This window comes from Eschrichtius robustus, chromosome 12 (genome assembly GCF_028021215.1).
Source record: "Eschrichtius robustus isolate mEscRob2 chromosome 12, mEscRob2.pri, whole genome shotgun sequence".
NCBI classification, from domain to species: Eukaryota; Metazoa; Chordata; class Mammalia; order Artiodactyla; family Eschrichtiidae; genus Eschrichtius; species Eschrichtius robustus.
In genome coordinates this window covers 781,641-796,648 of record NC_090835.1, presented here as the reverse complement: position 1 = coordinate 796,648, position 15,008 = coordinate 781,641, and positions in this window count along the sequence as shown.

Below are 15,008 nucleotides of genomic sequence, written 5' to 3'. Positions count from 1 at the left end.
AGGGGCCCCTGGAGTCTTGAGGTGATGCTGAGTGGCCAGGGCTTTGCAGCTTCCCCCAGCCCTGCGGCCTCCACAGCAGGAATAAGATCACTGAGAGGAACCAGCGGGAAAACAGCCGGCCTGTGTGCCAGGCCGAGCCGCGCCCTCGGGTGGACGGCGGGACTCACATCAGGTCGCATCGGACACATGGGAGGCATGTTCGCGTCTGTCTGGCCTCGGGGGTCAGCTCCATGGCTCGTGCATGATCCACCTGGCCTCGTGGGCGCCTGGAAGAAGGCAGCGCCCTCCAGACCCGCTCCAGCCTCGGCCCAGCCGACGCCGCAAAACCAAAACCTGAATTAAAAGTTACTGGACACCTGGCTGGGGGTGCAGGGCTTGGGCCCAGCGCTCAGACCATCCTCCCCGACCTCCCCTGCCCGCGGCCTCCCTGCCTTCTCCTCACGGCCCACGAGCTCACAGACCTCACGATCGTAGGGCTGGGGGTCTCCTTCCACAGCCATGTGTCCCCTGTGGTGACAGTCACATTGTTTACTTAACGTGCTTTTTAAAGGTGTGACTTAGGGCGTTTGGGGAAATGGAGACCCAGCATCACTTTTCCTAAACAGAAGGTGGCTGTAAAAGTAAATACACTGGAAACAATCTTGTTAAATCCAAGATGAAAGCTCTTCTGCCAAAGACTCAGTCCTGCCTTGACCATGAAAATGTCCCCTTTCAGACCGCCAGAGCCCCGGGCTGGGATGGTGACCGTGGTTTGAAGCCTGGTTCTGGCGCTTCCTGGCCGTGTGAATGAGCAGGTCTTGACCCTTCTGGGCCTCGGTTTCTCACCTGACTTTATGACCCACACAAAGCTCCGCCCTGGGTGCCGATCAAAGTTAGCTGTGACCCTCACGTTCCCCCGGAGCCTGTCCCGGCCACGACCCAGGAACGTCAGGGCACAGTCAGGCCCGCCGGAAGCATCAACCCCTCAGCAGAAGGCCTTGCGCCGTCCACCCCGTGGTGTCCCGTTACCTGAGCCAGCCAGGCCACGGCAACCCCACGAAGAGCTCGGCACAGACGCGCGTCGCGGTGTCCGGGCCCCGAGCCCACGGCGACCAGCTAATCCTCCCGCGACGCCTGTCCGTGACCATTGAGGGACCACGGGCAGGGGAGGGGGTGCCGGGGCTGAGCCACACAGCAGTGACGCAGGGCCTGGAGTCAGACCAGCAGCTCCCCGCCTGGCCTCCCCGGAGCAGGTGACCTCCCTGCTTCCTGCAGGTGAGGACGGGACGCCAGGTGGGAACTGGACATACAGGTGAGCAGCCAGCTGGGGGCACCGCACGTCCTACCAGAGCCTGGTCCAAAGTCGTGTCTGCCAGAAGGCCTGCGGGCCTGAGCGTTTGGCGGGGGCAGTGGGGAGGGGCTTGCGAGCGGCCCACCTGGGAGGCGTATCCAGACTGGGCCCCTCAGGTGAGGGTCATATCCAAGTTCTCAAAATCCCCACCGCCGGCCCCATGGCCCAAAGCGGTTCAGGAACGAGAAGCTTCTCAGGGACCAGGGTCGAGCCCTGGGGGCAGGGCAGTCCGGCCCCGAGTCTGCCCAGCCCCTCATGCAGCCACAGCCCGGCCGCCCGCCGCCCAGCAGTGATGCCCTCGGGAGGCCGGGCACGGCCGGCTCTCAGCTCCGGGTACGGCTTCCTCAGCTCCCTGCCTCTGGGGCGCAGGGGCCTGGATGCGCTCGGCCAGCAGCCACCTCGCGCCTGTCCCGGCTGACCGGCTCCGAGAGGCCCTCCCGGCTGGTGGCAGGCTGACGGGCAGGCCGAGCTCCGCTGGCTGCTTCCCCGCAGGGACACCGGCTCGTCAGCTCTCAGCTTGTCCCCTGCTCTGGACGGAACCCCGGGCACCCTCATGGAGCCAGCGTGAGGGACCCGAGGCCGTGGCACCTGCCCCCGCCCTGCGCCCCCCTCAGCCAGGTCCCGCCAGCGCTCGGGTCTTTGTGGTGACTAGCAGCATCTGCCCGAAGGTCCCGCCGAGTCACTGGGGTCCTGAGAGCAGGGGTCCAGTCTGCACAGATCCCTCCCTGCGCCCGGAGCGTAGCATGAGAATATTCTCAAGCAAGGCAGTTCCCACGCGTCTGTCGCTGAGATGCAGCCCTGCCGCCCCGGCCTCCCCTCCCATAAAGGCAGATGCTGACCTGCCAGCATCTCCCAGCCGAGGGCCGGACAGAGGCGGCTTTGGGGTCAAAGGGGAGAAACGTCTCCCCGATATTCTGGCCACTCGGCAGACCTCCGGTGATTTCCCGGGGAGACCCCGCTTTCAGCCCGTCATGCCGGTGAACGAGCCCCCTCCCGCTGCTGAAAACTCACACTAACCATCACGAAGCCGACTGGCCGAGGCTCTGGGCTCATGGGGATCCGAGCAGACGTGGTAGCGTGGCAGCCACTCTGCAGCGGGGCTTTTCTTACAGGACGGCGGTGAGGCCACGTGCCCCTGGTGTCACACAAAGCTCCTGGGTACACAGGGCCAGATGTCGATGGCAGCCACGATGGCCCCCTGCTCTGACCCTCCAGCCCCGCCGGGTGCCAGGCAGTGAGACCGGGATCTCCGCCTGGCTGTCCAGCTCAGAGTGGCCACCTTTGGGCTCCAGGTCCCGCTCACAGCTTTCACTCCTTCCCTGCCTGCGTCCGTGGCCTCCGCAAGACAGACAGCGTGTCCCTCCTCGTGTGGGCCCACCCTCACCTCCCGGCATCCCTCTGCCCCAAGCAGGCGCTTGTTAACGTCGGCAGGTTGTTATGAGTATCTGCGTCACATTATCGCTGGGAAGGTTGAGCTGGTGAAGGCATTCTGGGTGGTGGGCGCTCCGTGCAGAGCACAGAGCCCAGGAGGACGGTGGGGGCCTTCCAGGAAGAGGGAAGCCCGAGGCGCAGAGGGGCAGAGCCGAGCCCGGGGCTGCTGGGGCACCACGGTCGTGAGCACGGAGGCCTGGGGAGCGCGGCCTCCGCCTCTTTGTGCCTCAGTCTCTTCCTCGGGACTTGGGGGTCACCGTACCAGCCACACTGCAGGGCTGCCCTGAGGTTACAGCAACGGGTACACGTGCACCACCTGCCCCTGCTCGGCTCCACTGGCATCCCCGCCGGCGTCTGCCGGTGAGCCTGCGTCCCGCTGGTCGTGCAGGGCCTTCCCCGGGCTTGACCAGGGAAGGCCACGCTCAGAAGTGCTTACACAGTGCCTCACGAGAAAGAAAAAGGAGCAGCCCCTCCGTCCGGAGGCTGGCCTGGCTCCCAGCTGTTCTCTGCGGGACTTAAACCCTCCCAGGGCCTCGGACCTGGTCCCTCAAAGACCACGACAGAGGCCCCGTCACGGTGTGTCTCAGCCCAGATGGATCAAGCCAGCACCCTTCTCTCGGCTAAAATGAGTTTCTGCCACTTCTCTACCCATCCCGGCTCGTCTGTACAGATAAGATGATCCAGAAACCCACTGTGGAGTTGTCTCTGCTTTTTGGCAATAACCATGCAGAGTGAACCCCACTTGCTTACATGCTCCCCCAAACTGCCCAATCAAAGCCCAAACCCAGGCTTGGTCTCTTTCCGACACCCTGCCCTAGACGCCGCGTGCTCTGCGGGCCGGAGGTGAGTGGTGAGCCAGCCTGTGAGCAGGGCACACTCTCCAGAGGCTGCTTGTGCAGCCGGACCCAGTCGCCCGACGTCCCTTCCTTGCAGAACCTTTCCCCCCGACACCCCACATCGCAATGCACGGTGACTGGCTGAGTAGCCAAGGGGAGGGCAGGGGGCTCTGGAGTTCCCACCCCCCGTCCTCCCGAGTCGCCTCTGTGCCTGTCCTCAGGGACACCGTCCTACCACCCTCAGCCCATCCCGCAGGAGGCGAGCCCTGCACGTCTTGTGACCTACAGTCTGAGGGACCTATTTCAGAGCACTGGTCACTCGGGTGAGGGAGGAGCTGAGAAGCTGAGGGGACAGGGGGGCACCGGCAGGAAGAGTGGTCTCAGGGCTGGGTCAGGAGGAGGAGAGGACGCTGCCGGCCCCGCGATTCAGGGCATCGGGACGGAACGTGGCCTCAGCAGGGCTGTACAGGGGAGGGGGCGTCTTTTTGGGGGGCTGCTCTAGCGGAGGAAGGCTGGCTTTGAGGCCCTGGCAGGAGATGGAAGAGGAGTGCGGGGAACCCGCGTCAGAAGCCCGCCGGAAAGGGGCGTGGGGCGGCTCCCGGCCGTCTTACAGGCCGGGTCCCTCAGCCAGGGACGCAGCACAGCTTCGTTTCCAACTCTGCCCTGTGCACCTGACGGAACAGAAACTGCACGTGAGGAGCCTGGGGCGGGCAGAAGCGGGTTTGCTACGTCCAACATCCTAGACGCAGCCTCCACCGGCTCAGGCTCTGCAGCAGTAGGGGTCTGGCACGCCAGTGTCCTCGTGACACCAGAGAGAGAGCCAGGGGCCGGGGCGGTTGGCCCTAATTCCCATGCTGCAATCTGTCTCATTCACAAAGCCAGGCAGGGGAGACCTTCAGAGACAAGGACATCTGGCCAGTTTTATCACAGTGTTCTATCTCATTACATCGAATTTATTTTCTATGTATGGCAAGAGACACTGAATTCCCAAGTACTCTAGTGATTATATTTAATATGTGACACTTCCATCGAAAATACAACAGTTGAAGTAACAAAAGCTAATTTAAAATAAGATACAAAGTACAGGAATGTGGAAAAACTGCAAGGTTGGCATTGGAACAACCAGAGTTTAGAACTGAGTGTCTAAATGTCTATCCAGATATCGCCCCATGGGAGAGGCTGAGCTGTGGAAGCTGACCCCCAGCCAGGTAAGAGGAGCCCTCAATCCTGTAGAATAGGTGATAACGAACAGAGCACCTGCCAAATTAGTGAGACACATCTAAAGAGGTATTCCCAGGAAAATGCATCACTTTAGGTTTATCATAAAGGAGAGAGAGAGAGAGAGAGAGAGAGGAGAGAGACTGATTCAAAAGAAGTTAGAAAAACAGCAACAGAAAAAAATCCATGGAAACAAAACGAAAGAAAAAGAAGACAAAGACAAAAATCCACGAACATAGGGACTTCCCTGGTGGTCCAGTGGTTAAGATTCCGCACTCCCAATGCAGGGAGCCCGGGTTCAATCCCCGGTCAGGGAACTAGATCCTGCATGCCGCAACTAAAGACCCCGCACGTGGCAACGAAGATCCCACGTGCCGCAACTGAGACCCGGTGCAGCCAAATACATATATAAATAATTATTTTAAAAAAAATCATCAAACGTAGAATAATGAAATAATAAAAAAGTTAAAAAACCAAAACACGATTTGTTTAAAAAAATAGACAAAACATTAGGAAGACTGATTAAGAAAGACGAGAGATGTATGTAAGCAAAATACAAAACTACAAAAGAAATTTATGAACTGCAAATTATGCAAGTAAATGTGATAAGCAAAATGATGGTACCCTTACTACTAAAAAGTCCCAGGCACAGACAATTTTACAGATGAATTTTCCAAACTTTCTCGTAAGTACACTCCAGAATATTTTTTTAAAGAGGAAAATTTCAAAATTCAATATTTTGAAGCTATTATTACCTTAAATTCAGTACTGGTAAAGTCAACACAAGAAAACGCATATAGGTTCTTTCCCCCTTATGTAAAATACCTTAAATAGCACACGAACAAACCAAATGCAAAATGTCTTACAAGATTAAAAACTAGGATCAGATGTAGTTTACTCCAGCATTGCAAGGATGATTCAACAGGAAATAATTCACTACGCTGTTAGGCTACAGAAGATAAAAAGTGACTACCTTAATGATTATTTTAATACAAAATGATACTTAGTAGACACAGAAAAAGCATTTGATAAAATTTCAATGCAGGGGCTTCCCTGGTGGCGCAGTGGTTGGGAACCTGCATGCCAATGCAGGGGACACGGGTTCGAGCCCTGGTCTGGGAAGATCCCACATGCGGTGGAGCAACTGGGCCCGTGAGCCACAACTACTGAGCCTGCGCATCTGGAGCCTGTGCTCCGCAACAAGAGAGGCCGCAACAGTGAGAGGCCCGCACACTGTGATGAAGAGGGGCCCCCACTCGCCGCAACTAGAGAAAGCCCTCGAACAGAAACGAAGACTCAACACAGCCAAAAAAATAATAAACAAACAAACAAACAAACAAATAAAAATGTCAATGCATTCATAAGTTTTAAAATTCCCAGAAAAAGAGGACCACAAGGAATAGCGCTGAACTTGATAAAGCCGCTACACCCAACACACACCTCTCTAAGAAAATGACAGTTCAGGCAAACTAAATATCAGCTACGGATGTGAAAGAGCTGAACCACACACTCAGCAGGTGTGATCCGACGGACACACGTGGAACTCTGCAATCACCACGTATGCGTGAGAGTAAATCCACAAAATTTACAGGGTTTACAACATCAATGCATTTTGAAGAACTGGTTTAATACAGCCCACAGTCCCCAGCAGGGGAACCAGGTTCCGAACAGCAATAAAAATGGACAGTAGTGAGCACGGCGGTGTGGACGCCCACAATCCTCTGAACAACCCCCCCTGCTCTCAAAGTTGTCCAGCGTGTGCAGTCTTCCTTCTGACTTAGATGCCCACCAAAAAATGAAATGGAATGATGCTGTGCTTTCTAAAAACACAACAAACAAACAAAAAAAAACAGAAAAAAAACTGCCAACTTAACAAAAAGAGTTAGCAAAATACCCCTTAAAAATTAAGGACCAAAAAAGACATTTTTCAGGTAAACATAAACTGAGAGAATAACTCACAAGAACCTGAAGTAAAAGAAGCACAGAAAGAAGAGAAAATGATTCCAGTTGGAGGCGTGGAAATTCAGGAAGGAAAGAATGCTGGAAAGGGAAAAAGTATGGATAAATGTAAAAGTAATGACTATTTAAGACTAAAACATTAACAATGTCTTATGAAGTTTATAACATAGACACAGAGTACATTATGACAATAGCCCATAAGGCGGAAGGGGAAGAACGAAGTTAAACTTCATGGTTTGGAAACTGGTACAAAACCTTGTATCAGGTGGGCTATAATCAATGGAGGGTACGTATTTTTAATTTTTTTATTGGACTATAATGGCTTTACAATGTTGTGTTAGTTTCTGCCACACAGCGAAGTGAATCAGCCACATGGATACCCACATCCCCTCCCTCTTGGACCTCCCTCCTCCCCCCCACCCTCCGTCCCACCCAACTAGGTCATCGCAGAGCACCGAGCTGAGCTCCCTGTGCTATACAGCAGGTTCCCACTAGCTATCTATTTTACACATGGTAGTGTATTTATGTCAAACCTAATCTACCAATTTGTCCCACCCCTCCCCTTCCGCATCTGTGTTGCCAGGACTTAGAAACAACCTAAATGTCCATCGATAGATGAATGGATAAAGAAGACGAGGGTTGGGACTTCCCTGGTGGCGCAGTGGTTAAGAATCCGCCTGCCAATGCAGGGGACACGGGTTCGAGCCCTCGTCCGGGAAGATCCCACATGCCACGGAGCAACTAAGCCTGTGCGCCACAACTACTGAGCCTGCACTCTAGAGCCCGCGAGCCAAAACTACTGAGCCCATGTGCCACAACTACTGAGCCCGCACGCCTAGAGCCCATGCTCTGCAACAAGAGAAGCCACCGCAATGAGAAGCCCGCGCACCGCAACGAAGAGTAGCCTCCACTCGCTGCAACTAGAGAGAGTCCACGCGCAGCAACGAAGACCCAATGCAGCCAAAAATAAACAAACAAATTAAAAAAAAAAAAGAATAAAGGGGACAAACAGTCCAGACAATATAACAATCCTAAATTTGTATACACTTAATAACTTATCTTTAAAATATAAAGCAAAGAATGACAGAACTAAACGGAAAAATAGAAAAATGCAAAATTGTAATTAGAGATTTTAATTCTCTCAATAAGTAATAGAACAAGAGATATAAACAAATAGATGTGAACAAAATGATTATCTAACTTGCCCTAATTGACATATGTAGTGTGTTGTACCAAACAACTGAAGAATTTTTAAGCACACAAAAACGTACTAACTCGCACCCTATGCTGTGCCAAAAGCTGAGTCAGCATGTTTCAAAAATTAATTGGATGGAAACATGAAAGGTAACACGATGAAACTCCAAGAAAAAATTTATGAGAATGTGTTCATGACTTTGAACTAGACAAAGAATTAAACAGGTTTCCAGAGCACTAATCAAAAAGAAAAATACACCGACAAATCAGACTTCTATAACGTTAAGAACTTCTGCTCATCAACAGATACCGTTTAAAAAGCCACAAAGAATATTTAATCAATACTTGTATCTGACAAAAGACTTTTCTATAGAATACATGAAGAACTTTTAATAAACACACACACTCTCAGAACGCAGCCCCAACCCAAGGAAAAAGTGGTGATAAGTCGGGAACTCTCACTTCCCCAAATAGGATAGGCAAATCACTGTATGATTGGGACTTCCCTGGCAGTCCAGGGGCTAAGACTCTGCGCTCCCAATGCAGGGGGCCTGGTTTTGTCCCTGGTCAGGGAACGAGATCCTGTATGCCGCAACTAAGACCAGGCGCAACCTAAATAAATAAATAAATAAATAAATAAATAAATAAAGTTGTTTTTTTTTTTAATTCACCATATGATCTATCCTAACCAACCCCCCCCCCCACCAAAAAAAAGCCAGGTATAAAATATACTGTTAGGGCAGCTGGGAATGTTTGCATATGTTCTGAACACTCGATATTGTCAGGTATGATAATGACAACGGTAATGCAGGAAAATGCCTTATTTTATGGAGATACACGAGCAAGTGTCAGGCATCTGTAATTTACTTTGAAATCGTTTAACAGATTGATAGGGAGATGACAGACTGATAGGTGGACAGATTAACAGAGATACAGGTTACATCACTTGTAAGAATATTTGCTGACTAGAGACAGACATGAAACAAAAACTGCAAAATAGTAAGGATCCATCTAGTTGGAGGGTATATGGGTATCCATTCTTCCTGTTACTCCTACATTGAAATTCTTCAAATGCAAATAGGGAGTAGGAGGCACTGAAAACCCGGGGCCGGGGGCGGGGCGGGGGGGCGGTTATGGAGGAGACATGGGTCCTGTGTGGCCCTCTGCCTCCCTGCCAAGCAGCCCTACCAAGGGTCCTGTCCCAGCTGGAAGGTGACATTTGCCGTTCTCTGTGCACTGCCGTGCCTGGGGTGGAATCTGGCGACACGGCGGGGCTCCCCAACCTGGTCTGGGCTGCTCCATGGGACACTGTGGGAGGCTTGGCCTAGCAGCCCAGCCGCCGGAGGCCATGCCCACCCTCCGTGACCTCTAGGGGCCAGTCACGTGGGCACCAGCAGTCTCAGATTTGTCCAGTCTCTTGCAATCAGTGCAAAAAGAGAAAGGCATCTTCACTATCCAAGAGAAGCCTCAGTGAGAGGCATGTGCACCCTCTTTAAAGAAGCATCACCCAGAGCACGGGGCCTGGAGGGAAGATGTAAGGAATGGAAGGGGGTGGCCTCCACCCTTTAGGATGAAACCGCTTCCAGGTCGAGGACTGAAACCCATCACCTTCAGATGCCAGGCACGGACGTGGCTTCCTCAAGGTTAACTCAACCTTCCAACCGATCGATTATTTCAAATTCCAAAACTATACCAAGAAACTTGAGCATTTTCTTTTTACTCCCTTCAAAATGTATTTTTAATGACTTCCCTCAGAATCAGTATAAGAAAATACTTCTGCTTCAGAGATTTTGTGCAAAGTGCTGCTTGAGAAACTGTAATTCTCAGGGTAGTGCACATACTATTAGTACATGAATATTCTAAGTGAATAATTTATGTTTTAACATTCAAGCTATATTATATAAATATTTTCATTTTAATTAGTACTCTATTATAACACCAATAGTGAACAGAACAGTAATTGGATGATTACAGAGAGATCTACAGAGACTCTTAAAACCACAAAGAAGATTCTGGTTTGTCTGCAACAATAAGAAGACAATGGAAATTTACTTGATTTCCTCCTTAATAAGAACTGCTTAAGAAGACACAAAAAATAAAAACAACACATTACTATGGAATACATCTCAAATGGTATATTTAGAGGAAATTTTATAGCATTAAAAATTATATTAGAGGGCTTCCCTGGTGGCGCAGTGGTTGAGAATCTGCCTGCCAATGCAGGGGACACGGGTTCGAGCCCTGGTCTGGGAAGATCCCACATGCCGCGGAGCAACTGGGCCCGTGAGCCACAACTACTGAGCCTGCGCGTCTGGTGCCTGTGCTCCGCAACAAGAGAGGCCGCGATAGTGAGAGGCCCGTGCACCGCGATGAAGAGTGGCCCCCGCTCGCCACAACTAGAGAAAGCCCTCGCACAGAAACGAAGACCCAACACAGCCAAAAATAAATAAATAAATAAATAAATAATTAAATTTATTTAAAAAAAATTATATTAGAAAAGAATAAATGCTAAAAATGAATTGACTGAGTGCCACCTGTAAGACATTACAAAAGGCACAATAAGCTCACAATAAATAGACAAGAGGAGAGTCTTCAGAAGACACGAGAGAATCAATGAGTTAACAGTGGGTTCAGTAAAACCAAGAGATCCATGGTAAGATTTCTTCTTTTAATACATGCAATATTAGGAAAGAAAAGTGGGATACCGAAGATAATAAAAGTAGTAGGAAAGAATAGCATGAAAAACTTTTTGCTAACAAATTTGAAAATGTGAAGGAACTGTATACATATACAAGTGAGGCTGGGTCTTAAAATAATACTAATGAATGAAACGTAAATACAATGGACAGAACAGCACCATTTATGTAAATGTAAAACACACACTCACTATCACACATCTCAGAAGAATGCACTATGCCCTCCATCACGGCAGGCGGGCGGCGGTGGGAGAAGAGTTCAAAGCACAAGCCTGAGGAGTCCAGGGCACAGGTGCCATGACCTGAATTAGCAGAGCTCAGCTCAGGGGACATAAAGATTGTAAATTATCTGGGCAGCGTGCACAGTAGGCCTCAGTGGACCCCACGGGTCCCTAAGCGCTGGAGTGGGTGATCCCCAAGGATATATTAGAGCTGGAAGAGGCGGCAGCGGGCCCTGGGGGGTGCCCGGTGGGGGGCGGGGGCAGCAGGGTTCGGGCTGAGGGTCTGTGTGGGGGGAAGGGGGCAGAGGGCAGAGTTCTGGGCTGCAGAAGAGTTTGGGGGCCCAAACGCTGAACCTGGACGCCTGTTCTGACGGAAGGACTTGGCATGTCTTCAAGTGGGAAGCGTCTCTGGATGGCCCCCGCACTGCAGCCCGGGGGCTGAGCTGCCCGGAGTCTGCCACCTCACCTGGGCACAGGGGCTGGGGGCGTCCCCGCTCAGAGCTGGAGGGACGGAGGAGTATGGGGGTGGGGGTCCCCCGGGGTAAGGAAATACTCCAGAGGCCAAGGGGGCCGAGTGCTGGCTCCCCGCGGGGGGATCAAAGCTGGAGACGCCCCAGGCCCAGATTGAAGGCGCTGAGGCAGCTGGAGCAGGGGCCCATCCAGAGATGGCAGACGCAGGGCACGCAGGTGTACCTCCAGGGGGTGGGGTACCCCACCCAGGAGGGGCCGGCACAGGGGGTCCCATGTCGGGCCAGCAGGTGGGGTCAGTTACAGGCTGGGCTCCCAGAGGTCAGTAGGCACAGGCAGGGCCCATGACTGCCCGGGGGGCAGGGCAGCCCAAGTCACGGGGGCTTCCGCAGAGGCCCGGGGTGCACAGCAGATGTCCCACACTGCTTGCTCCTTGGATGCACGTGCCCCCATCTTAGACAAGAACCACTCTCCCCTCTGTGGGCTGACTCCACAGGGTCCCCAGGTGGCTCTTGGAACCTGCAGGTGAGCAGACAGAGGGTTAGAGCCGGGCAGGGAGAGGGGTTTGGGGGCTGGAGGAGAGGTCAGGGGTGAGGTGAGGGAAGAGCCCAGTTAAAGCATGGGCGGAAGATGAGCAAAGAGGGTGCTGTAACAGGAGTGACCCTGTGCAGGGGACGCGTGTGGCCCTTCCTTATCTTGGCATCAAGCATTCAGTCCCCATGACCCCTCCATGCAGGTCACAGAGGACAAAGACGGGAGAATACCAATGGCCACGGTCGATGGACACCTGGCATGGAGTGAATTAAAGATTCAGCAAAGACCCCAAATTGATCAGTAAAGGAACAGCAGAGTCAGAAATATGCAGAAAACCACCAGAAAGTGGCATCCACTGAGAATGCCTAAAGAATTCCATCCTTGACTCCATCCTTCCTTCCTCCTATCCATAGGTTGAGGGGGAACCCTTTTCCATGACTGCACAAGGGCAGGCTCTAGATGCAAAGTAAGCTCAGTTTCAGAAAAATACCCAAGTGTGTATACAGGAACCTTGCAGGCTCAGCGTCCTCTACAGAATTAACATTCAAAAATTTCTACGGTTTCTCAAAAACTGAAGTGGCATGATGGGGGAGGCCATTTGTGTTTCATACCAAGACCAGAAACACAGACAAATAACATTGGCTAGTTAGAAATTAAATATCTAGTTAAAAAAATAAAAATACAAAATTAGCATGTTTGAGATCCAAAGACAAACTACAAAACTGGGCAGGGGGGCTATTTCCAATATGGTGACAAGAGCTAAATACACGTCCCTACAGAAAGTGTGGACTGGTCAACAGTGGGAAAATAAAAAAAACTGGCCAACAGAAACGGGAAGGAAGCACCTACAGGCCAGTCAGAACAAGTTAACGCTGGCCATTTATCATGTTCAAGTGTCCTGCTTCACCCAGATGTTTGAAAAATCAAAATGTATAAAGAATGGCGCTCTGACTTTTATAATTAATTTGGTAAAGAATAAAGCCTATACTGGTATTTTTAAAGGGTATGGAGAGAAACACATGCTGTTTTGTGGCTGGAGGACCATCGCGGGTCCCCATGAGGAGGCGGGCTGGGCAGAGCCAAGGTGCTCCATGAGGACCCCATTACTATCCCTGTTTCACAGGTGAGGCTACATCAGTAGTCATGAGTGTAGAATTTGCACCAAGGTTATTTGCTCCAGTTTCCATGCTTCTAGGCACAACGCCCTGTGGCTTGTGTACATACGGACGGTTTCATAAAGGCAAGCTTTTTTATAAGACATATTCAAATCCTTTATTTACATCCTGGACAAAAAGCTGCAGCTCTTGTCAGGCAGCCTCTCTCAGAGCCGTAGCTCTGTGGGCACTGATGTCATTGCCCCTTCCTGCCCCTTCAGGCCCAGAAATGGCAAGGACCCCCCGCCACTGTCCATAGCCCTTGGGTGCTTGGTCATCCTTTCTTGGTTTCCTCACCTCCTCCCAGGCCTCTGAAAATAGTTCATCATTAAACATTAAACGTTCTCCAATGAACCACCTGAATGCTTCACACAGGAATCTTGACCACTACACTTCCCTTGAGTCTTCAGAAATGGTTTTTGCCTTGAATTATATTTTTTTCTGATGCCACCATTATCATACATGCTTTTGTTGAGTTATCAGTATTACCTGTCAGTATTTATCTTTCAATAAATAATTTTATCCATTCATGTTTGTTTACATTAAATTAGTAAATCAATAGCCATATTCTCCCTCCAAGGAAACAAATTTCTTAGCACCATTTTTGTATTATCTTCTTGTATATCCCTAACATCCTATATTGATGTTTGGAACCTTAGCTTGATCTTAGTATATAATTTTTTAACTCAACACTTATTTACATTTAACAATAGCTTTCACTAATGGCTCTGTTCACTGCTGCTTTATGACTTACACAATTTCTTTCTGGACTTATTTCCTTCTACATTTTTATTCTATAATTTCTATAATGTAATATATAATTCAAATAATTCTATAACTCTGTCCTATTATTCATTCTATAAGGACCTGTACATGGTAAAGTTTGGAAAGTTTTCATTTGTGAAAACTTACCTCATTCTCACTTTGGATAGTTTGGCTGGGTATAGGATCCTAGGTCCAGAGTCACTTGGTCTTAGCACTTTGGAAACAGTATTTAATTAACCTCTTGCTTCCACGTTTGCTGCTGAGAACTGTGATTTTATCAGCATCTCTTTCCTCATAAGTGGTGCTCTTCTCCTGATAACCAATAGCACTCTTCCTTCATCCTTTCATAGTTGACATGTCACTGGAGTGTAATTATGATTTGTTTGTTCCATGGTGGCTTGGTCTGATACACACTTGGTGTGATCTTTCTATATGAAGATTAGTTTCTTTCTTCAGTTTTAAAAATCTTTAACATTTATTATGTTGATTAATGAACCCCCAGTATCACCAAAGAAAATCTACTTCTGACACTTACAGTGGGATTCAGCCAGAAATAGCCAAGACAACTTTCACAAGAATACAGTTGGAGAACTTACACTATCAGATTTTAAGACCTACTATAAAGCTATAGCATAAATAAGTCAGCATGGTTTCATGCAGGAGTAGACAACTAGATCTATAAACAGAGCCATTCATGATTTTCAGCTAAGTTGACAATGATTCACTATATAAGTGAAATACTTTTCAACAAATGGTGCTGGAGCACACGGATGTCCATATTAAAAATAAAGATATAACCCACATGTCACACCATACACAAAGTTAGTTTGAAATGGGTCACAGACCTAATTTCAAAGCTTCCAAAAGAAAAAAAAAGAATGTTTATTTTTACTTTTGATAAAGGTATTGTGGTTCTGTAAAATATTAAATCAGAGGAAGCTAGATAAAGTGTATACATGAATTCTCTGCACTTATTTTTTGCAATTTTTCTGTAAATCTAAAATTAGTTTAAATTAAAAAGTTAAAAAAATAGGGCATAACTTTATAACTTTGGGATAGGCAAAAATTACTAACCAAAAAAGAAAAGACTGACATTTTTGACGCCATTAAAATTAAGAACTGTTCATCAGAAGACACCGTAAAGAGAATGAAGACATTCTCCTTACGTTTGTAATACATGTGTACAGCCAAGGATATGTATG